This window comes from Cavia porcellus, unplaced genomic scaffold, assembly GCF_034190915.1.
Source record: "Cavia porcellus strain 051 isolate PalLab524CR breed Dunkin Hartley unplaced genomic scaffold, mCavPor4.1 scaffold_11, whole genome shotgun sequence".
Taxonomy (NCBI): Eukaryota; Metazoa; Chordata; class Mammalia; order Rodentia; family Caviidae; genus Cavia; species Cavia porcellus.
In genome coordinates, this window is record NW_026947494.1 from 46,333,734 (window position 1) to 46,361,080 (window position 27,347).

Consider the following 27,347-nt stretch of genomic DNA (forward strand, 5'->3'; position numbering starts at 1 on the left):
TACATTAATGGTTATTACTGTTAAATGCTGGTTAATTGTAGGAATGTTATCTCTCTGCTGTTGCATCTTTATCTTTCTGTTCTGTTTAATTATTTGCTTTGCTTAGTGGTTTTTTCCTTTGTGTATCTAAACTGTCTTTCAATATTTTTTGTAGGGTTGGTTTGGTGTTCATGAAGTTCTTCAGCTGTTCTTAGTCATGGAAGTATCATATTGCACCATCTATTTTGAATGATAGTTTTGCAGGATATATCAGTCTTGGTTGGAAATCATTTTGCTTTAGGATCTGGAATACTTCACTCCATGCTCTTCTTGACTTTATCGTTTGTGCTGAGAAGTCTGCTGTAATTCTGATAGGTTTTCCTTTATAAGTGATCTGTCTTTTCTCTCTGACAGCTTTTAATAATCTATTCTTGTGTTGGATTTCTGGGATGGTGATTATTATATGTCTGGGTGTAGTTTTATTTTGGTTGTGACTGTTTGGAGTTCTATATGCTTCACTGATCCTGATGTCAGTTTCTGATCTCATGCTTGGGAAATTTTCAGCTATTACTTCTCTAAATATCCTCCTGACATCCTTCATGTTGTCTCCCTCTCTTTCATTAATCCCTATCATTCTTATGTTATTCTTCTTTGCATTGTCTTGCAGTTGTTGAATTGTTGTTTCCTGATTCCTTGTTATTTTCAAAAGATCTTTCCTTTCCTGTTCACTAGCTGCAATCCTGTCTTCAAGGTCTGAAATTCTATCTTCACTTTCATTAAGGTGGTTTTTACAACTTTCAGTGGAGTTTTTTATTTCCTGTATATCTCTGTGCATCTGTATTACGTATTCTGTTTGTTTCTTATATTGCTCGTCTAGGGATTCTATCTTTTTGTTTAGTTCCTCCAATTTTTTATCTGTGTTTTCTTTAGATATATTTAGAATCTCTTTCATTTCTTTTATCATTTCTTCTTTTATCTGGGAGATTATTTCGAGTTTGAATTTCTTTAAAGCTTCCTGGAGTTGCTTGTCAATTTCAGTAGCTATTGTGTCCGATATATGAGGTGGATGGGATATATTTTCTTCTATATACATTGCTCCTAGGGTTTCTTGAGATGGGCTGGTGGTTTGAGGTTGTAATTTGGTCTTTCGTTTTGTCATTTTTCCTATATTTCTGTGTTTCAAGTGTTATTTGAAAGCTTCCTCAGGATCTGTTGAAAATCCCCTTCTATGTTTGGAGCTACTGAGACTCTGGCACCGAGCTACCCTAAGCCATTGGGCCTACAGAACTAGTGGCCCTCCTCTGCCTGCTCAGAACTCCGCAGTTCCAGACAAGCTGGGTCTCAGGGACACTGTGCGCCCACCTGCCCCTTGGAAGCTCCACAGTTCTTCAATCGCAGCCGGGTTAGGGGACTCACCACAGGCCATGGTGCCTCGGGAACCTGTGGACCCTCCCTGCTTGCAGAGATATCCACAGTCCTCCAGACACACGGAGAGGCCAATGCAGGCACCCCAGATCCGCCCAGCTCCTCCTCTGTACACTGATGGCTAGGCGTGGCCGCAAAACAGGCTGGGCTAGGCTGATAGTGTGGGCCCGCCCACCCGTTGGGAGCTCAGCAGTTCTCCAAGTGTAACCGGAATGGGGAGGCTGATGTGGAAGCCTCAAACCCACCTCTCCCCTTCACTGCACCTGGAAGCCTGGGGGGACTCCAACAGTCTGGGCGCAGATATCCAGAGTCCTCCAGACACGCAGAGAGGCTGGTGAGGGCACCCCAGATCTGCCCAGCTCCTCCTCTGCACACCAATGGCCAGGCGCGGCAGCTAAACAGGCTGGGCTAGGCTGATAGTGTGGGCCTGCCCACCCGTTGGGAGCTCAGCAGTTCTCCAAGTGTAACCGGAATGGGGAGGCTGATGTGGAAGCCTCAAACCCACCTCTCCCCTTCACTGCACCTGGAAGCCTGGGGGGACTCCAACAGTCTGGGCGCAGATATCCAGAGTCCTCCAGACACGCAGAGAGGCCGGTGAGGGCACCCCAGATCTGCCCAGCTCCTCCTCTGCACACCAATGGCCAGGCGCGGCAGCTAAACAGGCTGGGCTAGGGTGATAGTGTGGGCCTGCCCACCCGTTGGGAGCTCAGCAGTTCTCCAAGTGTAACCGGAATGGGGAGGCTGATGTGGAAGCCTCAAACCCACCTCTCCCCTTCACTGCACCTGGAAGCCTGGGGGGACTCCAACAGTCTGGGCGCAGATATCCAGAGTCCTCCAGACACGCAGAGAGGCCGGTGAGGGCACCCCAGATCTGCCCAGCTCCTCCTCTGCACACCAATGGCCAGGCACGGCAGCTAAACAGGCTGGGCTAGGCTGATAGTGTGGGCCGGCCCACCCGTCGGGAGCTCAGCAGTTCTCCAAGTGTAACCGGAATGGGAGGCTGATGTGGAAGCCTCAAACCCACCTCTCCCCTTCACTGCACCTGGAAGCCTGGGGGGACTCCAGCAGTCTGCGAGTACCAGGTCTTGAGGTAGGCCTTCCAACCTGAAAAGATTTACAGTGGAGAGTTTCTGAAATATAAAAATTAGGTTTGACTATGTATTGTCGAAAAGTATGCAATTTTTTGGTGTTGTTTACCCCTTTGGCTATCTTTCATACATAGTTTTATTTATAAATATTGGTTCCTGCCTATCATACTAAAAACAGCCCTTAAAAACCATATCAAATTACATCCTTTTCAAAATGAGGATGTCTGGATGCTTATCATTTGATGAACACAACCACTATTTAGGACACAGTGTTTGGGAGATGCCTCATCTTCCTCTGGTTGTTTCATGATCATCTGCCCATTTTCTGTAATCTATGGACTAAACTGAAAAGTTTTGCCTGCCATGTGCAGTATAAATTTTTCAAGCAAAGGAAAGTTAGTTGAAATAAATAAATATAAATCAGACATAGCAGGGAAAAGAGCACATATGGTGGATACTGATGGCTATCGATCAGTGATATGATTTGCTTTCTCTATTACTTATATAATATTTCTCTGACTTTATCCATAACTTTCATTTCTTAAGTATATAGCTCCTCTAATAACACATCAGATTTTTCTGGTTTCTTTTTACACTGTGGGTATGAAATACCTTTATATTTTCCATCTGAATTATTTCTATATCCCCCATCATGTTACAATCATTATATTTTCCATTCGCAGTCAAGACAGAAAAAATGCAGTTTTAAGAGTTTTCAGTAATTATCCCCAAAACCAAGAGAACCTCAAAATACAGTTTTCTCAGCTTTTTATTATGCAGAATCATACTTGTATCTTCCACTGAAAGCATTCATACCACATATGCTAAAGCTTCTCCATAAGCACAGTCTAAAGTAGCAAGATTTGGAACCATGCATTGTAAGTGATTTTATTTATTGTTCAAGATATATCATGTCTAATTTTAAAACTAGAGGTTGCATCTCATCTCTATGTTTCTGAAAGGCTTAAGAATAAAGTGTTACAGGATCTCAGAATTAGGCTGGATATTGTTGAAGAGGCTGAGCACTTTTGAGAATGGACTGAAAGTCAAATAGATTTAATGGGGTCCACTATAAACTATGGCTGCGATGAGTAATTAGTGGCCCAGTATACAGTGTTCAAGGTTGTCTTTAAATCGGGCTTTGTTACAATAACATTTTATTTGCAATACATAAAGATGCTGAGTGTACTTTATGGAGATTTGCAAGAGAGGCCAAGGAGAAGCATGGTGTAATGCAGTTGGTCCCCTGATGACTGAATATGTCAAGTAGCTACAGGACAGGTTTCAACTCTTCAGAGGGAAAGGCAGGCAGGAACTAATCTCTAGATGTAAGAGCTTTGTCTAGGATTTAGAGTTTATGGCCAGGTCACTGAGCTAGGATGATATTAGAAATAGAAATTGGTGACTGTAATAATGTCACAATATTTTGAAACAGACTGCAAACAAGCTCAGTGCTCTTCAAGGTAACTCAAGGTGTAAAATGCACAGAGAGGAAGACTAAATTTTACCCTCACCAGTTGATGGAATGAACCTATTGCTCTGCTTGATACTATGGGTTTGAGTGTTGATTGAGAAAAAAAATAGAGTAGCAGATGTAGAACTTCACAGGCCCCTAACAAATGGGTAGGGAGAAGCAGGAGCCAAAATCAAAAAGCAGGGGTTAGGGTACGGCTCAGTGGTAAAGCAAGTGCATAAAATCACTGAGGCCCTAACTTCTAGAAACAAAAGTAGAACCTAATATGATGATCTAAGCTTCCTCACTTTCAAGTGGGATAACAAAAATGCTTGAAACATTTTTCAAGGGAACCACGAAGTGATCCAATGGAGAAATAAAGACTCCTAGTGTCTGACTGACAAGAAACATATGCATAAAATTTAACAACCCAACAAAAAGAAAGAATTAAAAAAAATTTAAAAAGTGACCTGGAAATATGACACATCTTTTAGTTCTAAAAATGACAGACATACAAGAAAATTATCATATGTTCACATTTATAGTTGAAGCCAGAACAATGTACAATTATCTCAAAGTTATTTAACTGAAATAGTCTATTATATCTGAGATCCACCATATGAAATATCATATTCATGTTGAAGTTTTGGTAGCACTGGGTTTTATTTGATTTTATTTTTTGCATTTCTTTATATTACTATAATTATTTTATTTTAAAGAACTAAAACAATAAAAATGATACAGAATTTCAAAACAAGACAGTAGGAAATTAGGTATTATAAATTGTGCTGCTATAAATCTGATACAGATATATCACTGTGGTATGATGTTTTTGATTCTTCTAGGAAAATACCCAGAAGAAAAATAGGTGGATTGAATGTGACCTCCAAACCTACTTTTTTGGAATCCCCACACTGATTTCCACAGTAGTTGTACCAGGCTGCACTCCCACCAACAGTGGAGAAGTGTTTCTTTTTCCTGTAGCCCTGTCAGCACTTGTTATTGGTTGATTTCTTGATGACAACCATTCTTTCTGTGGTGAGATGGAAACTGGGGGTTGTTTTAATTTGCATTTCTTGAGTGATCAGTGATGTTGAACATTTTTTGCCATTTGTATTTCTTCATCTGAGAAGTTTGTATTCATTTTAGATGCCCGTTTTCGGGTTGAGTCTTTGAATTTGGGAGACCTGTTGCTTTCAATTATTTATATGTTCTAGATAGAAGTGCTTTGAGGGAGAGTTGGCTAAAATTTTTCCCATTCTGTGGGTTTTCTTTTCACTCTTTTGGCAATTTCTTTTGATGTGCAAAACTTTTAATAAGATGCAATCCCAGTTTCTGATTCTTTGACGTACTTCCTATGCAATTTAGTTTGCATTCATGAACTCTCGGCCTACCCCTATGTCTTCAAGAGTTTTTACTACTCTCCCTTCCAATAGATTTAGTGTCTGTTTTAATATTTATATTTTTAATCCATTTTAACTGTAGGTTAGTGCACAGTGATAGACATGGGTCTAGTTTTAGTCTTTGGCATGTGGGAAGCCAATTTTTCTAGTACCATTTATTAAAGAGTATTTTTTTTATGGGTGAGCAAGCTCGTCTTCTTTGTCGAAGGTAAGTATGTTTCCAGGAATTTAGCTCAGTGTTGTAAGTGACTGCCTGGCAAATGCAAGGTTATGAGTTCAATCTCTGGTACCAAAAAAAAGTGACTATGTACTTTCTATTTGTGTCTATATCTTCTAGTCTTTCTGTTGATGTTGAAGTCAGGCTTTTTTTCCCCAGTACCATGCTGTTTTTATCACAGTAACTCTGCAGTACAATTTTAAGTCAGTGATTGTGATGCCTCCTGCCCTGCCTTTGTTGCCCAGAATTGCCTTTGCTATTCTGGGTCTCTTCTGGTTCCAAATGAATTTTAGAACTGTTTTCTCTAATTATGTGAGATATGCTATTGGAATTTTGATCCGAACTGCATTGAATATGTATAACAGTTTTGGAAGTATGTTCATTTTCACTACTTTGGCTCTTCCTATCCAAGAGCAAGGGATAGCCTTCTCGTTTATTCACTTAAATCTCATCTTTCAGAGTACTGTAGTTTTCAGTGTAGAGGTCTTATACATCCTTTGTTAGACTGACTTTAGGTATTTCATTTTTGGGGGGAGGAAACTATTGTGAAAAGTGTTGTTTTCCTAATTTCTGTCTCAGTGAGTTTGTTATTCCTGTACAGGAAGGCTATTGATTTTGAATGTTGACTTTGTATCCAGCTATGCTACTGAATTTGTGCCAAGGATTGCCTTTGCATTCTAGGTGTCCTCTGTTTTCAAGTGAATATTTGGAATGTTTTCTCTAGATCTGAGAAGTATACTAATGGTATTTTGATTGGTACTGCATTAAATCTGTATAACAGCTTTGGGAGTATGGCCGTTATCACAATGTTGGTTTAAGGATATGTTTCTGGTTTCTAACATTCTCTGTTATATAACACCCCCAAAACTCCACTAAAAACATCTAGATTGATTCCTAAGAATTTTATGTTTTTCGATGCTACTGTGAAGGGTGTAGTTTTCCTTATTTCTCTCTCAGTGAGTTTGTTGTTTGTGTATAGCAATGCTATTGATTTTTGAATACTGACTTTGTATCCAACTACACTCCTCAATTTAGTTATTAATTCTATAAGTCTTTTGATGGAGTTTTGGGGGGTATTTTATGTAGAGTGTCATGTCGTCTGCAAATAGTGATAGTTTAAATCTTTCCTTTCCTATCCTTATTCCTTTTATTTCCCTCTCTTGTCTAATTGCTGAGAAATGTTTTCAAAATTATATTGAATAGAAGTGGTGACAGTGGACATCTTTGTCTTGTTCTTGATTTCATATTGAAAACCCTCAGATTTGTCCATTCAGTATGATGCTGGTTATTGGTTTGTCATAGATGGCTTTTATCAGATTGGAATAAAAATCATCTTTCCAATTTCCTGTAGGGTTTTTTCATGAATGAGTTTTGGACACTATCAAAATATTTTTCTGTGTCTATTTAGATGATCATGTTTTTGTGGCTTGGTGGTTTCTTATGATGTTGTTCTTGGAATTGTGGTCATTTTGAGCTCTATCTAAATGCCCTTTGTAGTGTTGGTTTTTTAGTCACAAAAGTTCTTTAGTTTTTGTCATGGAAATATCTTATTTCTCTACTAAGTTTGAAAGATAGTTTCAGAGTAAATCAATCTAGGTTTGGAAGTTGTTTTCTTTCAGGACTTTAAAGACTTCACTCTGTGTTCTTCTTAGCTTATAGGTTTGTGTTGAGAATTCTGCCATGATTTTAATGGAATTTCCTTATATGTGATGTTTCTTTTCTCTAAGAATTTTAATATTCTGTTCTTGTGCTGAATTTCTAGGATCTTGATCATTATATATCTGGGTGTCAATTATTTTAGATATGGCCAGTTGAAGTTCTACATGCCTCTCTTATCTGCATATCAGATTCTGTTGTCATGCTTGGGAAATTTTCTGTTATTACTTCTATATTTATTTATTTTTGTCAGTTTTGTTGACTCCTGCATTTTCATTGACATAAGTTGTTATGGTATTAGTTTTCTTTACATTATCTTTCAGCTATTGAATTATTTTTTCCTGATCTTTTGTTATTTTTAGATCTTTCCTCTCATGATCACTAGTCATGAAAGTCTCTGTTCAGTTTCATTCAAGCAGCTTTGCCATCTCTCAATGGTATTTTTTTTTTCTTTTTAAGGCAGGATCTTACTATGCAGTTCAGGCTGGTCTTGAGCTCACTTTGTAGCCTTGGCTGGTTTCGAACTCTCAATGATTCTCCTGACTCAGCCTCCCCAGTGCTTGGATTACAGGTGTGAGCCACCACGCCTGGCTACAATGGTATTTTTAATTTCACAGATACCAGTTTGAATTCATTTCATGATTTATATTTCTTTCTTATATTGAGCATTCACTATTTCCATCCTATCATCATCTATTTTTTATCTATGTCTGTTCTAGATTTGCTGAGCAATTCCTTTATAAATGTTGACATTTCTTTTATTTCAGAGATTATTTCCTATCTGATTTCCTTTACAGCCTCATAGATTTGTTTCTTTAGTTCAATTGCTGTCATTTCAAAAGTTTCAAATTTGTGTCTTGAAATTTATTGTGTGTCTACATCTCTTGGGTTTGTTCTGGATGGGCTTGAATCTGGCATTGCATTTTGCTTTTAATCTTGTTAGTTTGTATTTCAAAAAAATTGTACTTCGTCTTATATGATGATCATTGAGGGTTTTTTTTAAGTAGGTAACTATTTCACTAGTATAGAAGCCTCCCTAGGAAAAGTCTATTTTCAGGAACGTTTTCCGAGGGTAGAAGATTCTTGGTTTGCATATGTTACAAGACCCTCCTTTTCCAATTAACTAAGAGTGGGATGTTTTTATGTTTGGCCCAGTTCCTGGTTCTTTGGTGTAGGGCAGTGGTGAGGTTATTATCCCTGAGTTTCCAAGTATTGTTACAGAAAGGAGAACCACTGATTAAAACAAATACAACATTCTAGCTATGGAATGTAAAATTACATTACAATTAATGTAGTAAAATTAACATTAACAATAGCATCAAGCACAATTTAGAAACTGGGGAGCTGTATTAACTACAGATTCTATAGTTTATAGAGTATAGGAGCAGAATCTATAGTTATATAACAGAACTGAACATATATTAGGAGTTTGTATGCAAAGTATTTTCCATTGATAGACTGGTTTTACGCTGTAGGGTGGAAATTTAGGGAGGATAATGTATAAAACAAAAATAAATGGAAAAGAAGTAGAATCAAACCTGGTGGACAAATGATGATTTCACAAGGTTTGGGAAACTAAAGAATGAGACAGCAAAGAAAGAATGAAGGAGCATCTGAACTTGATCTCTGGGTTTGGTGATAGGATTAGTTTTCTGTGTTTGAAGTTCTCCTCAAGCATTTAGAAAAGAAAGAATAAAGAGCAAAGAAGGAAGGAGAGAGAGAGAGAGAGAGAGAGAGAGAGAGAGAGAGAGAAGGAGAGAGAGAGATGGAAAAGGAAAAGAAGAGAAAAAAAATTGAGAGAGAAGTACCAGTTACCAAGTACTAGATTCTGTCCAAGCTGGTTGCTGGTCCTGTGGAGATCTGTCACCTGTTGGCTCATATTGTTATTGTTACTTAGGACTTTTCACACCACTAGTTTTGCTTGTTCATCTTGTGCACCTTAGTTGGGACTCTATCATGTTGCTGACATTTCTTTTGGTCTCTGGGCCTTCCCAAGCCGTTCATCTCACTCATGCAAGTGGCAAGAAGAAAAGCCACCCTCTGGTGTGGATCACCTGGGTTCCTTCTCTGGTGCTGTAAACATGGGTTCCTGCAGTCTTGGAGAAGATTGTCTCTCTTCTGGCACTTGATATGGGCAATTTTTATCAACAAAATTACAACCATTGAGCATATTACAAATCTCTTGATTTACTTTTGCCAACATACTCTCCTGAGTTAGCAGAGAGAAGAGTGTCTACAAGACATGAACCTGGTACTACTCATGATTTGAAAAATGACACACTTCTCAAATGCACTGGCCACTGAACTATTAATTCATAGCCACAGAAAGTACATAATATGGAAGCTTATTTTTTTTGACTCTTAAAGTATAGCTTTAGATGTTAGTAGTATCTCTGTTTTTGTATTCAGAATAATGTTGATTTACCACTAGACAAATAAAATTATAATTATACTAGACTAATTAGATGAAAAGTTAATTTAAAATGTAAAAGCCAAAAAATATGAGAATTGGAGTGATTCAGAATTTTGCAACTTAACCCGTGAATGCTATCAATGTGTTTTTCAGATAATTTAACTAAGTTAAAGCTACAAAATCTAAATAAAATCATTGTCAAAAATTGTGAATAGTAGAATGAGAGTGAGAATCCAACAAATAGCCTTGCTGAAAAATGGAGTTAATATGTCTGAAAGGAGAAGAAAGAGCAGTAATTTCTTAAGACAGTCTTTCTATGCTTCAGATCACATTTAACATGTATAGTATCAATTTGGACTGCCAATCATGAATTCAACCATAACTATTTTTTTAGCTAAGTAAGCATGCCATATCTTTGTCATCTATCTCTCATATACCTATAATAAATGATCCTACAAGAAATCCTTCTGAAATTCGACTTTTTTCCCATGGCAGTTGGACATAAGTAAGTTTGCAGGATGTATTACTCAGAAAGCAAAGGATATCTCATATATTATTTCTGAATAAAATGATATTTTACATATTAAATAAAAAAGAAAACTTTAAGTAATTGATTAGGTAATACTTTTATATCAGTAACTTTTGGAAAACACTCAATAGAAATATACGTGTATATAAACCAAGCTTGCTAGATTCAGGTTTAAATAAAATTAAACAGATTTCTGGTAATCTGTGTAAGTGTTGATTCAAAATAAAATTGATACCTCATTGTTCTGCTCGGAGCAGTACTCACTGTGAAATTATATTTTACTTGCTTAATTTCTTTAAGAGATGTCACTATTAAATTTTCAGTAACTGAAACACATTTTTTAACATGTTGCATGCTTTTGGAACATGCATAGCTTTACATATTAAAGGCTGCCCAACATTTGAATTAACAAAGAAATTGAAACTTTGATTAAAGTATACATCGTTTCTAAGTTACTATAGTGCAGTGCGTCTTCTTCAGTTGAAATATAGTCAGAGATTTTCAAATGCTAGTGTCTTAGGAAATTCAAGAAAAGTGACATGCTATGAGACAATCCTTAAGCCTTTTCAAGATTTTACAGGTCTCATGTTATGGAAGAAGTATTTATAAATACACGTGAATGGAGTTCAGGAAAAAAAGCTACTAGGGACATTTTCTCGAGAAATTAGTTTTCAGTGTCAAACACATAGTCATACAGAAAACACTAAACAGCACAGCCCTGTGTTTGTTTGAAAAGTTATTAGGGCTGCACAGAGGGGAGACAATGTCCCTGATCCCAGCAGAGTCACAGCCTAATGGTAAAAGAGTCTAGAAAATAACAATAAAGTTTAAAATTGATTTAGAAATAATATGAAGGAAATCTTGATTCTTTATCTCTGAGAATTAAATTTTTAAAAAGTCAACTCATAATAATCTAGTTTGCAATTATACTAAATCATTTTATAGAGATGTGTATAAATTTAGTAGTTGCTTGATTAGTCTCAGAAACATCAAAAAATATTTTATCAGCCCAATTTATCATCTAAAGCTTCAGGAGAGAAAAGTCTTATTGTACCTAATGAGTTAAAGATACATTAGGTTGGCCTCGGTAAATGCTGCTGTCGTGAGGGTATTTCCTAATGTTGGGTGGTCTAGCTTATCTCGGTGCCATTGAACTCTTTCTTCACCTAGTTCTCACTGTATCCCACACCATACCACAAAACACTATTCTAAGGAGTCAGTGCACCCTATGGAGTGTTTATAGAAAACTATCACACTGCTGAACAAAATCGAACTAATCTTATTACCATGAGAATTATTTACCAAAGTCAGTAGCTAAATTGGTATTAAGGTGACCTACCATTATGGCTTACCTTAGGACTGAGGGTTTTCTTCAGAACTGGACTCCCAGGGCTAAAGGAGGATATAACATTAGACAATTCCTAGAGGAGTTGATTGTTCTAATTGGTGTTCTGGTTTTATGCACTTATCTAGAGAGTGTACTGCCCCTGAGAAACAGACAAATCCACCCCATTGTACTGATCCATCCAGTTCTCAGATTCTGACCTAAGGTACGTTCACCAAAATAATAAAAGACATATAGCAACATTATTCTTATGAGTTTCCAAGTGCAATAAACAGGAAAACTTCATGTTACCTACCTCAAGAATCAGAGCACTGCTTTTCTAGATAGACAAACAAGGAAAAGTACTCAATTCGTTCACTTATTTATTTAACAAATTCAACTATTTTTTTACTAAAATAAAAATATTTTAAGCACATATTATGTGCCAGTGAATCTTTCAAAAGTTAAATCCCTATTTCAATTCAGCACAGGTGAAAATCTGTATATTCTTTTCCCCCCTGAGTTATAAGGTAAGGAAATACCATAAAAGACTTTAAAACTTAACTTTTACCCTTAGCTAGGTTTCTAATCAAGAAGATCCTCATCACTAAATTGCTTTTGTGCTGTTATTAATTTGCTAATCTATTCAGAGGTCACAGAGAGTGGTTATTCATGATTTTATATTGATAAATTGGTATGCAGAGTTGCAGGCTCAGAGAACCCCATTCCAACCTCCAGGTAATGTAAGGGACAGTCAGATAAATACATTTGTCTTTCTACTACCTGTGGATTCTGAATCCATGAATTCCACAATGGAAAATAAAAAATATTCAGAAAAAGAACTTATATCTGATTTGTACTGAATATGTACATATTTTTTTCTGTTACAGTTCCTGAAACAATAAAGTGTAACAACTATTTACATAGCATTTACACTGTAGTAAGTTTTTCAAGTAATCTAGAGTTGATTTTCAAGGAATGAGCAATGCCTGACATATGGTATTTTCATTTCTTCCAGTGCAGCAGTTTAATGGGCATTTTCTAAATGAGTGAGTTGTAAAATAAATGTAGTATCATGGTAAGATCCTAATAGGATTGTAAGAAATCCCTATACACATTTTTTCCCAAACTGGCTTTCAAATCAATATTTTAGACAACATATCTACAAACAGGAAGTTGTACTCTACATTGATGATACTTTTGTTCATTTGGGAGTAGTCTATCTTATTTTGTTCAACTCATTTCCAGATTTCCTCATTTCCATTTTTCTGGGATTCAGTTTATCTTCTGCTACTTAATTAATATGTTTTCTTTAAAAATCGCATGCTACTAGTTCAGGGAGGTACTTCTTGAGTTATCCTGTATTTGATTTGCCCCCTTAGCCTTCTTTAGGTGACCAGTAGCTTAGCATACAAGGACAAAGGATTTCTTCTTACATCATAACCACCAGATTTCTCCCCAGTGCCAAACAACAGTGAATTTAGTTTTTGCCTGCTCTGACCTGGATGATTCATATAGCTTTATCATTATAGATAGTGTTTGCTGATTTACAGAACATTTATATTTTTCATGTCATAGGCAATCTGCTATCACACGTCTCTGAAGGAAAAGTGACAATCTTTTTGATTTCTGCTTTACCTATCTATTTATTTCCCTTTTGCTTTCTATATAGTCATACTGTAGGCTGTGGAAGTACGGTGTGTTTTGTGCAGTGATGAAGATAAATTATTCCTTCCAGGCATGAAGAAAGTTATTTTACCTGTTATCTAAATTGAAAAGAGACAAAAATCTTGCTCAATTTCAACCTGCCAACAGGCTCTCAGGAAAGACGATGTTTCCCAGCAATTTGAAGAATATTTTTTTTTAAAAGATAATACCTGTGTAAAACAGTGCTCACTTTTTGCCTCCTTGTTGAGCAGCTTTCCTTGTTTATTGGAAACATGCTCAGAGGAAATGTCGAAAAGACTAATGTTTAACAGACTTCTATATAATCTTGTATAAGTCCTCTCTGTCTATATTTCCTAATTGAGTTGGCTTCTTTCAGAGATAAGAGGGTTTTTTGTGGTTGCCAAAATGAAGGTAAGAAAAATGTGATTTCAGAAATTTCAATTGAATAGGCTTTAATCTTGTCAAATGCAAAATAGTAAATTGTTACTATAGATATTTATAGGAAAGAAAACTATTCATGATTTCTGAATTTATGGAAGATTGTATTCTGTCACAAACATCCTTAACAGTCCTCAGTGTACACCATGAAGAACCAGATAGTTCTTACTTGGAATACAACTTCTGAAATATTGTCAAACTATGTAAGTGAGAGGTAATTTGTAAGAATGGCTTCTTAATCTTGAAACACCTGAGAAGGTAACAAAACAAATGTGTCTAGTGAAATCTGAGCAATCTAGACAAAGATGAACTGACACCTCATTATATGTTTGCTTTTATTTCACACAGAAAAGGAAATGATTACATATATATGTCGGGAAATTATTTCTCCTTTTATATATATTGTCTTTGGAAAATGATTCAGCCAACTTTTGTCAGACTATCTCTGAATCCTTAGAATCAGGGATATTTTCTCTGTTAGGCAAAGAGTAACCATCTCTTTCCCTGGCAGTGGGAACATTAGAAATATTTTTAATACTTGGTTACTTATAATGGTTTTCAAAAGAGAAGTACTAACTTGTTCTGCCCTAATAGTGTGTCTTCTGGACTACTCCAATTATAAATTCTTGTCAGGAATGTTTGTCTAGAGGTGTGGAAACTTAGATGTATTTAGCCAAATTTTACCATCAACTTTAGGTTGATTAGAACTATTTGAGACTGAGTCTGACAGACTATGTCAACAAAGACTTTAAGAGTCAAAATACAAATTTTAGTTACTAACTATATCCTTATTTCTGTACCTAGGAAATTTCAAATATTTTCTGCTTTTTGATTCTATACCTTCCTTTAAAACGTTAACTCTTCTGTTTGATGCCACAGCCCAAGTGATCATCCTTTCTTCAAGGTTCACTCCTCTGTAATTCCCTAGAAAAAGGAAATTCAAGCCTTGCATGAATCTTTCTTTTTCTAAATAGTTCTCTGAAGATAGTTGTCTTAGTTACTCTTTACTCATTGCTGAGACAAAATACCTGAAGCCCAAAGTTGTAAAGGAAAGGTTTATTTCCTACAGTTTTTGGAGATTTCAGTCCATATTCAGTTGGCTCCAAGTCAGGGTGGCGTGGCAGGTCCACAGTCCATGGCTGCTACAAACAGCAGGGCAGAAAGTGGAAAAAAGTGAGACTTACCTTTTCCTGCCATTACATTACATCCTGGCTCCACCCATAGGCCAGTGTAGCACTCACAGCCCCAGTCCAAGCCCTAGACAATGAACCAATCACAAATGCACAATGCAAATGCATGAGGCCCCGGGGCCAGCAATCACAATAGTAAATGAAGGGATTTGTGAGGAGACAAAGATGCTTTTTCAAGGTCTCTGTGGTCACTTTTAGATCCATATTAAGGTTATCAATTCTTTGGTTTATGTTAGAGGTAACAGAACAAAGAGATCAAATTTGATTAGACTTGGATTCTACAAAGACTTTCAAATATAGACTTAAGAACATGAGATTCATAGCACTGTTTTGTAACCATTCTGTATGGCACATTGACAATAGAAGAGGACAGATGTGTGGTGACCTGCTTGCCTCATTCCATCCCAAAACCCCTTTTTCACCTTCTTCCATCTATGACTTTGAAAAATACTTTTATCACTTACTTCCAAATGCACATGAAATATTGAAATATTTTGAGGAAGCAGTGCAGAGTAGTCTGTGACAGCCTCTTGTTGTGACCTTTGTTGCTCACTGGTGTCCACAATGCCCCCTTCCTGCTGGCGGCCTTTAAGCACATCCTTTGTGTCTTTGGCTTTCTCATAAGGTCATCTTAATTATGCTGCTCTGAAATAACTGGGGTCATTATCTTTCTTTTCTAGACCATGATGACATCAGTGAACATCTTTTCCCAGGGCTTGCCAGGCCTGAGCAGTACTATCCATATATACCTGATAAATGAGAAAGTAAGTTTTTGCTAATGGAGGATGCTTGTGAGGCATTCAGACTTTTTTTAAAGAGGAAAAAATCCCAAATTTTCAAAACAAGATAAAAAGAGGCTATGATTCTCCAGGGCTCTAAAGTTTCCATATCAGAAACTGAAAGAAGCAGCCACCTAAAACCATTCAAATACCATCCTAATTGAGTTGTGTAGACTGATCCTTCTTTATATCATTCTCCCTGCATATTGCAAAGATGCTTTTCTCCCCACCTGATTAGCCAGCTCAAATTATTCACATAGTTCCCGCCATCCTCATTGTCACTCATCCTTGAAATTCTTCCTTCTTTATGAGATAATAAATTGTGAGAGAGGTCTTGGATCAAGGCCATTGTCCATATATCCTCACTTGGATCAAAATGAGGACATTTTGGCTGACTATAACTTTGAATATGTTTTGGTGTCTTTACTCTTGCCATGGATTGCATTGGAGGTGGTAGATTGGAATTAACTTGCCAGAATTTTAATTACCTTTCAAGGAACTACAAATATAATTTTCTGTATTGTGAGGGTAACTGGAAAATGGATTACAAAACTTGGATTACGGTATACAATATTTGGATTGCAATATTATGCTTGCACTCAGTTGACATTCAGTAATAGAGTAGGATTCCAGTAGTTGATTCTTTTGTGATAATTCTTATGCACTCAGAGTTTTATTCATAAAGTCTTTGCCTACACATACATCTTCCAGAGTTCTACTTATTCTATCCTCCAGCACAGTTAATATTTCTGTTTTAATGTTTCAACCTTAGATTCATTTCAAAATTAGTTTAGTGCATGGTGAAAGACAATTTTAATCTTTGGCATGTGTGGAGCTAATTTTTCCAGCACCACTTATTAAAGAGGCTATCTTTAATAAATGGCATCTTTGTCAAAAATAAAGTGATTAAGTCTGGAATTGTTTCTGCATCTCCTAATCTGCTCCACTGCTCTGTGGGTCTTTTTTTCCAATATCACACTGGTTTTTTTTTTTGTTGTTGTTGTTTGTTTTTTGTCTGTTTATTCAGCAGAACTTTAATTTTGGGTAATTCTTGAAGCTGAAAGTCTGAGTTAAGAAGAAAGTGTCAGCAGGGTTGGTTTTTGGTGAGGCCTCGCTTCCTGGCTTGTAGATGACCATCTGCTTACTGTGCCCTTTACTTTTTTTGGGGTGTAGGGAGAACCTGCCCTGTCTTCCTGTTACTATAAGGACACCAGTTCTATTGTACCAGGCACTCTGCCTTATTGATATAAGGGAATGAAATGCTCAACTATTATGTCCACGAGTTCATGTTCTCTAAAACCAAAGAATGAATTTTAGGAACAATGGAGGTGAAGAGTAGAATATATTTATTGATAGAAAGCTTCCCTCTGAAGAGAGACAAGAGGGATCCCAAGCGGGTTGCTAAGGACTCTGTTCTTTCCAGAGACTTTTATAGAGTAAAACCATGGGTTCAAGGTGGAAGACTGGGAGCTTACAAGGCAGATGGGCATATAAGGTGGGACATCACTATAGTTAGCCAATAAGATAAATAGTCCAGGTAAAATTGATTACATTAGGGACAAATGGGGAAGCGAGTAACTCCGAAAGCAAGCATTCTTACAGAGCAGTGACTCTTCCCTAGAGGGATGGGAACTATGTAGGGTATCAATCTAGGATATGGGTACATTTGTATGGTCTTTTGTTTTGAGGTCTGGCCCACAGCAGGAGGTGTCAGCTTCCCCCCTTTCCCCAGCTGTCAGGTGTCTGTACTGGCTCCATTGAGGACCTAACCCTATCTCACTGCCTATAATATTTTTAACTAACTCAGCTGCCTGCAACATTATATCACATTGTTTTTATCACAGTAGTTTTGTAGCATAATTTAAAGTCAGTGATTGTGATGTTCCCTGCATTGCTTTTGTTGCCCAGAATTGCCTTTGTTATTCTAGATCTCTTCTAATTCCAAATAAATTTTAGAATTGTTTTCTCTGATTATATGAGATATGCTATTGGAATTTTGTTCAGAATTGCATTGAACATATGTAACAGATATGGAAGTGTGGTCATTTTCACTATATTGGCTCTTCCTGTCCAAGAGCAAGGGATATCTTTCCGTTTTCTTATATCCATTTAAATTTCATTTTTAAGAGTACTAAAGTTTTCAATGTAGAGGTCTTATACATCCTTTATTAGATTGATTCCTAGGTCTGTCTTTCTTTCTTTCTTTCTTTCTTTCTTTCTTTCTTTCTTTCTTTCTTTCTTTCTTCCTTCCTTTCTTTCTTTGGAAACTTGTAAAAAGTGTTGTTTTCCTAATTTCTGTCTCAGTGAGTTTGTTATTTGTGTACAGGAAGGCTACTGATTTTTGAATGTTGACTTTGTATTCAGCTATGCTGCTGAATTTGTTTATCAAACCTACTAGTTTTTTAGTGGTGTTTTTGAAATCTTCTATATAGAGTATCATGTCACCTGCAAATAATGATAACTTAATTTCTAACTTTCCTATCATCGTTCTTTTTATTTCTGTCTATTTTCTAATTACTCTGACTAAAGTTTCCAGGAATATGTTGAATAACAGTGGAGACAATGGACAACCTTGTCTTGTTCCTGATTTTAGCATGAAAACTTTTGGTTTTAGTCCATTTAGTGTGATATTGGTTTGTCATCAATGGCTTTTATTAGATTGAGATAAAGACTATCAATTACAAATTTCTGTAGGTTGTTTATCATGAATGGGTGCCATACCTTGTCAAAAGCTTTTTTCTGTGTCTATTGAGATTATTATATGATTTTTGTTCTTGGTTGTATTAATATGGTATATTACATTTATTGATCTATATATGTTGTACCATCTCTACATCCCTAGGATGAACCCTACCTGATCAGGGGGTATAATTTCATGGTTTGTTGTATCCTGTTTGCTAGTATCTTACTGAAGATTTTTGCATTCATGTTAATCAAGGAAATTGGCCTGTAATTCTCTTTTTTAAAAATTGGGTACCTTCTCCAGTTTTGGAACCAGGGCTATGCTTCTTCCAGACAGACATTTAACACTGTGTTTAAATTACTTTCAGAAAAAGAAAAACAAGAACAACTAAGTTTCTGCTCAAGTATTTGATCATTGTGCACAACTCCTCCTACAAATCAGATTTACTGATCTAATTTGGCATGATATGGACATGATAATTCCTGGCCTATATTTGGCAGCCTATATGCTAAGGACAATGCTTCCGTACTCATCATTTACATTTTAGTTAAATTCTCATGAGTCTTTTGGGGGATTTAGACAAAGATATTACACTTAAAAGTATTAATTATTCCTAGAGTAACCAATTTTTTGAAATATCCTTCTAATTGAAAGAGTAGGTTCTATTCTTTAAATATCAATAATATCATAGTTATTAGGCATCCATTGTTCTCTCGGCCTGATTCAAAGATGCACATAGATATAGGAGGCTGAGGAAACAGTTTTAGGCTCCAACTCAATAGTGTTGGGTTTTACACATCCCTATAAACTATAAACTATAAATAGAGATATGATAAACAATTTGCTGATTTTTCAGGAAAATTGATGCAAGATAATTTTTCTTAATAATTATATCCAAATTCACTGACATCAGACAGTAGCTGAAATGGAAATGATAAAAATAAACAAAATTTTGATAGGTCAAGATAGTTTATTATTGAAGGCCAGAGATTGAGTTTTGGGGTTTTTTTCCAACAGGACTTGCCAACTGAGAATTAAGACATTTTCTTAAGGTCTTTGACTGATGACTATGGAAAATCCTAGATGTCTTGGAATTTTCAGGTAACTGGAAGTTTTTTACGGTAAAATAAATAGTCTTTATACCCAGAGCTTGTTTATCAATCACCTAGTTCAGTGCAGATTCCACCTGAAGAAAAAATGAGAGTAAATAAATCAAGATATAAGCTACCCAAAGAACATCCATAATAAATACACAGGCACTATTCTGTCCCTCAGATTTTCCCCTTTCCTTCCCTGTCTTTCAACCATCTCCATTTCCCATATGATCCTAAACCATTGGAACCCTGGGTTTTATGTTATCCTCTTTTTCGTTTGTTGTGCTAATTAGCAAGACAACACATTCAGTTTTTCTAGTTGTGTTATTCTTCTTTGTCTAAGGTTGCTGCATTTCAGCTTGGTTCTCAAAATCCTTATCTGTGCCTTGCTTTTTCTAGGCTATGGCGCCTCTTGCTAATTTCCATAATCCCGTCCACTATACAAAAGCCATTTGTCTGTTACAGAATTCATGCTGATTTGTGCAGTGTGCAAATATACCATCTCTTAACTAATTCTCAAATCTCTGTGTTCAACCATACTGGGGCAGTAGGCTGTCTCCTACAGTATAAGTGTGAAACATGTAATTTCCTGGCATTTTTCTGAGATTTCATTGTTAAGGTTCAGTTCCTCACCACTGACTCTAAATGGTCATTACTGGAGTTATACAATTCTTTTTTGTGATTGTGGGTGTGTGTTGAGGCCCATGTTAGAGACCCTGGGAATATAGGACGTAAAGGGATGACTTTACTTGATAAATGTTAGACTCCGAAAGCAAAATCTAAAAACAAGGCATCTTAAAAGGGAGAAAAAATATACTGAAGGTGCCTACTATAATTTGGATTTTGAATGTCACTCAAAGCCCAGAGGTCTGGCTTTTATTAGAGTTCTGGTTGCCAGATATAGTAATGGGGAGGTGGAGGAGGCTGAGGCAGGGGGATCACAAGTTTGATACCAGCCTGGGAAACTCAATGAGACCAGCTCAAAAAAAAAAAAGTAAAAAGATGTGTGGATGTAGCTCAATGTGAAGGCTCTAGACTGGGTATAGAGGGAGGAAATTAGGTCACTGGAAATATGCTCTTCAAGGAGATTCCAAAATGTTAAGTTCTTCCTCTATCTTTGATTCACAGCTACTATGATGTAGAAAGGTATCCTTTACAATGCTTTCCTGCCATGATGTACCATACTCCCACAGGTCCAAAGCAATAGCACTAAGAGATCAAGGGCTGAAACCTCTGAAAGGGTGAACCAAAATAAACTTTTCCTGCTTTTAAGTTAATTATCCCAGGTATTTTGTGACAGTAGTAGAAAACTGACTAGCGCAATAACTATGATTTACAGATTTCTAGGTCAATCCAGTGTTTTTTCATGATTCACCCAGGAAATATTCTCTGAGAATGGCCTCAAATAAGCACTGTGCTAGGTCCTGGGCAATAGGATACTTATCCTATCCTGATAAAGCAATTGCCTTAACATAAATAGGTCAATCAATATGCTGCAACAGCTTCTGCAGTGGAATTATTTGCAAGATATTATCATCATACAAGCATTTGACAGAAACTTATTGAGGGTAGGACCAAGATCAGAGTTATCTGTCAAATCTCAATGCTTATCCCTGGGCTTAGTACATAATGCCTTTTTGATACACATTTAATGAAGAAATGAATGCTATGTTCTACGTGTCTGCCTGTATTAAACATTTCCCTTCCTTACATTTTCAACTATCTCTTGTTTTATGTGTCTCTTTGTGAGGATGATTCATAAGTATTTTGTATGCATATAATTTTTCAGTCTTGACAGCTAATTTTATTTTATTTTATTTTTTAATTTTATTTAAAAGGAAAAAGAGAAAAACACAAAACAAAACAAAGAGGTGTAAGGGTACACATAATACAGAACTACAAAAAACAAAAACAAAAACAAAAAACAGTAAGAAATCACCTGTTAATAGATTACATATTAACATCTTAGAAATAGTTGCTCAAATCACAGTATCAAAGAATACAAAGTGGACATTCAAACAGAGAGACTGCAAACAGCTGTGTTCAATGATCCAAAAACATTAATATAGTCAGCTATTTAACATCCCTAAACACACTTGCTGTTATATCCGTTAGAGCTCTTTTTTTCCCCCTCTCTTTTTTACAACAAAATTTACACATTTTGGATTTTATTACTCCTTAGTTCTTATTACTTTTTTGGAGGGGAGAGATGACAGCTAATTTTAAATCAATTATGTTAATTAATGAATGAGTTTTATTGTGGACAATGTTTTAATTTTCCATAAATATAGTAAACTGATTGAGAACTTACTGGGGCAAATGGTTTTTAGATACCAGTGTGTTTCAGGTGATTATCACATATAGATCTCATATTTGGTTGTTGTAACATAGGAAAAGAAGGTAAAGGAAACTTATTCTCGATACCTCAATATTTCTTTAAAACAAGAAAATTCAAAGGTCAGAAAAACACCCAGTAACATTTGTGGGGATTATTTAATGTGAAGTTTTGTCTTTGTTGAAGTGGTTGTACATTGGGTCAGCTTATGAAAAGTGTAGAAGTCTAGTTGCAGTTTAAAAAGTGACAAAATGAATATCAACTTGACTTGCAAATGGAAAATGTTTACTACATATTCCATTCTTTCTCACTCTAAACTTCTGGCCTATTATATCAGCACTCTCCACAGGAATAAAACTAGTAAAATAGGTGAAATAAGTAGATAGATGAATCATTGATAGACAGACAGACAGACAGATAGATAGATAATAGATACATAAGAAGTGGATGTGTGGAAACCTATCAGGATATTGGCTTATGTTATTATGGAGGTTGAGAAATCCTTCAGTGAGCCATCTGCAGACTGGAGACTCATATTCTCATGTTACTAGACATGGTTTAGGTCACGTCCAAGAGCCTCAGAACAAGCTTAGCCTATTGTTTAACTCTCAGTTCTTAGCCAAAGACCTGAGAATCATGGGGAGTTGCTTGTATAATTCATGGAGTTCAAAGGCTAGAAAGCATGGAGTTCCGATGTACAAAAGCAAAAGAATGATATCCTAGCTTCAGAAAGGACAAAGGCATTTCACTTTTTCTTTGTTTTCTTTTTTTTTATTTAGGTCCCCAGTCAATTGGATAGCATGCATGCAAAAAGAGGGTAGATCTTCTCACTCAGTCAACTGATTCACAGGCCAAAGCCCTCTGGAAACACCTCGATGGACACACCCAGAAACAATGTTTACCATTTCTCTAGATAATCATTACCCAGTCAAGATGACGGGTAAAAGTAATGGTCACATCTTTCTCTTAATGAATGATGTCACTATCTGAAATTGGGATATGGATAAATAAATTGTGGCATATTTCTATATGGAAATCCATAGATGTCATGGTTTATGTCAGTGGCCCCCAGGCCTCATGCATTTGCACTGTGCAGTTTTGATTGGTTCATTGTCTAGGGCTTAGATTGGTGGTGTGAGTGCTACACTGGTCTAGGGGTGGAGCCAGGATGTCATGTAATGGCAGGAAGAAGGCGTGTCTTGCTCTCTTGCTGGTTTCTGCCTTGCTATTTGCAGCAGCCATGAACTCTGGCCCTGCTATGCCACCCTACTTTGGAGCCAACTGAGTATGGATTGAAACCTCCAAAAACTGTAAGAAATAATCCTTTCCTTTCCCAGCTTTGGGCTTCAGGTATTTTGTCTCAGTGATGAGTAACAGGTAACTAAGACAATAGAATATTGAAAGAAGAATTAATTCGTTTCATATATCTGTGTTAGAACATATGCAATATGACATTTATATTAGCTTGAATTTCAAAATCATATAAAATTGAACAATGTGAATTTGAGATACATAAATATGTAGTAAAATAATAAGAATAGATAATATATTTTTCTTTAAAATGTTCTTTGATATTTTCCAATATATTGGTGATCATTAGGTCAGACCTTTATTTGTTATGCTCAATGAAAGAGTGGGATAGAATTCTGACAAAAAGATTAAACAAAAATGTAGGTACATCAGCAATTATTCACGTGTTACTTGGCTATTGGGTCAAATTTAAGCACTATTCCAGGGATATTTTGTTTGTCACAATCCTTGGCATAGAGTTATGAAGTTTAAAACATCAAGCTAAAGATCTCAATGACTGATTTTCTCTTTGGCTTATTATAATCATAGTGACCAGTTAACTAGTTAAGAGAAATAGTAGTAGTATGACCAAAATAGGGGATGTAAATAATGGATAGCAAGTAGGGTGAGTGAAAACACACAGGCAGTCAGTTGAATGTGAATTACTTTATAACTTTTGCAACATGAAAAAACACTATAGTTAAATTATAAAATGTAATTGCCAGGGTTTTGCTAAATTCTTTTAAAATACTTTAAAATTAATTTTAACTGGTACATTAAAATGTATGAGTTGTAGATATTAATATCACCTAATGACCTAATGATCACCAATATATTCTAAAATATCAATATGGTACCATGTAATATTTTACCCATCTTTATGTGGCCCTTTTAGGGTGGGCATTATTGCTTTTTCTTTTCCAATGAAGACATTGATACAGGAATTAAATTTCCTTGTTAAAAGTTGCAAAGTTGTTAAGGAGAGTATTCCAGTTAAGGACAGTATTTGACTCCTAACATTTTCCTTTTTCCATAGCACAACTAATGCTGCTTACTGAGAAAATAAGTCTCATCTTACATGTGTGAAGTACTCGTTATTAAAACACCAAACCGTATAAAATTCAAATTTAGAAATATTTATGCACCCTATTTAAGTTATCAAATAAATAGGAAAACTATTATCAATTCATATATTCGTATTCATTGTCAATGCATGTAATGCTGGGACCTGGGCAGTTTGGGACAAGGAAAGGCACGTAGAATCAGAAGATTCAAGTCTGGGTTTCTCTGCAATTGGAATTACAATGCCACATTAACACTCTGATTCTCAATTTACCCACCTGTACAATGAGAATAATAATTCTTGCCCTATGGATAGTGGTTTGTTCCTTCTTTTCCATAATTATTTCCATTTCCTTTCTTTTTCTTTTCATCTCTTCAGGCAACTGTTCTAATGTGCTTCAAGTTTATCCTTTAATACTTAAATATTACTATATAATATAAATTGAAAATGGTGTATGTGCATGTGGTTTTCATTTAGACTGCTCTCCTATATTCCATTTTCTCTTCTTCCATGTGGGGTCATGCAGAGAAGTTCCCTTATGCTTGGCCATGACCACATGGCTTGTTTCAGAACAAAAAATGTCAGTATAATTAATGTGTATATTTTTGCAAGGGAATCTTTATGAACCAGATCATGATTCACCATATTTCTTTCTTCTGCCACAGTGCCCACTGGAGGTTTTGTTTTTCAATATAACATGGGGTATATGTATACTAAAATAACCCCCTGGTTATCTGAAATTCAAATGTAACTGAGTGCCCTGTATGTTATTTTGAAATCCTAATTCCAGCAAGAGACTTGCAGTTCTTACACTGCAGCTTTTCAAGATTGCCTGCTAACCTTAAGGTTAGTCTCAAGAACTCTACATAAGGATGTGAAGCAATAATTGGGCAAGTGAAAAATTAATCCCGGTATCTTTGTTTGGGCTTCTATCACAAAATGTCATCAATTGGTACTTATTATCAACTAAAAATTATTTATTTTGGTTCTGGAGGTTAGTGAGTCCAAGATCAAGTCTCTAGTCGATTTGGTGTCTGGTGAGGTTGATTGTTCTCTAGTTCATAGATGGTACCTCCTGTCTATGTTCTCACATGGTTGAAGGAACCATCTAGGAAATTGTGATAGCTTTTATACAGACAATAATCTTTCTTTTATAAGGACATTGCCCTTATGAACGAATCACCTTCCAAAGGCTAACAATCTAATTCCATCATAATGGGAATTAGGGTTTCAATATATGAATTCTGCAGAGACGCAAGTGTTCATACCACAGTAATTTGTCTATTTGATGTTTCTGGCCTATTTGTTCTTAAAGAAATATTTGATGCAGAGAGCATCATTATAAGAACAGTGTATGGACATAAATTCTGTATACATATGTATATATGTATATGTATATATGTATAAGGCACTATAATGTCTTATCAATGAACTAGTCATTAGACACATTTATCTGTTTCCAGACTTTGTGATCATCTCATATTTCTCTACTCTTCAGTTTGAAAAAGAAATAAGGCTTAAGAATTTAACTCCATCAAGTTCTGCAAAAATCCTTCCTTCCATTGAGTTTCCTAAAGGAAAAGCCCAATGAAGACATTGATACAGGAATTAAATTTCCTTGTTAAAAGTTGCAAAGTTGTTAAGGAGAGTATTCCAGTTAAGGACAGTATTTGACTCCTAACATTTTCCTTTTTCCATAGCACAACTAATGCTGCTTACTGAGAAAATAAGTCTCATCTTACATGTGTGAAGAGAAAGGAAAGGAAATAAGCATTCTCTATTACTGTAAGTTTTTTGGTCTCAAATTCCAATCCATTCCTTTAGTGAGAAAGACTGGATTTACTTAAATCAGAGTCAAGACGAGCATTATGTTCCTATCGGTGCTCTCTTTTTCTAAATGTAAGGAAATGTAAACCTAACAGAGATAATAAATATAACAGGATCCCTAGAACTGAGCTGTTCTCCACTCTCCACACTGAACTCTCTCAGAGCAGAGCCAGATCCCTGTTGATCCTTCAGTGTCTGAGAGGGATGTGGCATACTGAACTAGACCTAAAATGTTACAGTGACAGACTTGGACATTAAGTGTTTTTCATCATTCACATAAAAAACTCCTTGTGGTCAGCAGTCAAGTATTTCCTTGAGTGCCAAAATGGTTTTTTGTTTGTTTGTTTTTTAGCACTATCTGCATTCCATGAGAAGAGGATATTCATGACCACAGTCCTGATGCTGTGCTTAAGACACTCCTGTCTCTGGCTCCTACATGTGTGGAATCTGCCTTGTTCTCATCCTGCTAGATTGGTTTCAAGTCTTTTGCTAATTTATAACTCATAACACAGCCTTTTGTTCTGGTTGGCATAAAACTTCCATTTCTTCCAGATATGGTCTCAGGCTTTAACTCAAAACATAATCCAGAGAGCATTAGCATTGGCATGACTGAGTTATTAAATATCAGGATCTCAGGTACCACCTGAGATCTAATGGATTACAATTCAAGTTTTCAGAGATCCCTGCATGATTAGCATATACATCAGAGTGTGTGAAGCTAATCCAAACTCTAACACTTTACTTCTGGATTTTATATTAGTGTCCTATCAACCACCTCTGGCTATCTCATGAGCTAAAGAATCAAGCATTGCTGATTTCATTGCATATGTTCATATGTTTTTCATTTGCTTTTCCTTCCTGGATATGTTTCAACTTCTACCTTTTAAGAACTGATGTTACTAAAAGGAACTGTATTATTTGCTTCTAATTCCTATATCTAGCTGCTGTGTAGTGTAGATATACTTGTAATGGGTGTGCTTGTTCTTGTTAATTAGTACATTGACTCCCCATCCCCCATACACTTATTTCAATTAGAGCCTTGTCTACATACAGGAGTTTAACTTGGATTCACACAGCACAAAGACATCTTGGGAAGTCAATGACTGGAACACTTTATTAAAAATCTCATGATGTGTGCTACTCACCCTCTAAAAAACAAAAAGCTTTTGTTTCTAATTGATTTTGCAGACCTCTTAGAATCTTCTCGTGTGGGGGCTGCTTAGGACTGCATGGTCTTTTTTTTTTAATATCTAAGAGTTAGTCTGTGCCAGTATTCATTGAATTTAGCTGGTTGTTTATTATTTTCTTTGTCTGACTCATGCTTGATCTAATTTGTTTTTTATTGTAAAAACTTGAGACAGAATTATATAAATTCACAGATGCGAGTTTGATTTAGTTCACTTATGAGTATGGTTTCAAGCTGCACCCATTTATTGATAAATACCTCAATGTGATCCTTCTTTATAACTGAGTAGTACTCCATTGTATAGAAA

General features: G+C 36.1%; 2 long non-coding RNA genes across 2 annotated transcripts; both read left to right on the forward strand.

Annotated features, from left to right (window-relative positions):
* The first annotated feature begins 2,170 nt into the window (after positions 1–2,170).
* LOC134478099 (uncharacterized) lies at positions 2,171–22,710 on the forward strand. The gene is made up of 4 exons (XR_010050492.1): positions 2,171–2,494; positions 15,464–15,547; positions 19,263–19,346; positions 22,454–22,710. It is a non-coding gene; the product is annotated as an uncharacterized LOC134478099 (long non-coding RNA).
* A 3,005-nt stretch (positions 22,711–25,715) lies between these two features.
* On the forward strand, positions 25,716–26,405 carry LOC134477999 (uncharacterized). The gene is made up of 2 exons (XR_010050337.1): positions 25,716–25,812; positions 26,207–26,405. It is a non-coding gene; the product is annotated as an uncharacterized LOC134477999 (long non-coding RNA).
* Positions 26,406–27,347: the final 942 nt, after the last annotated feature.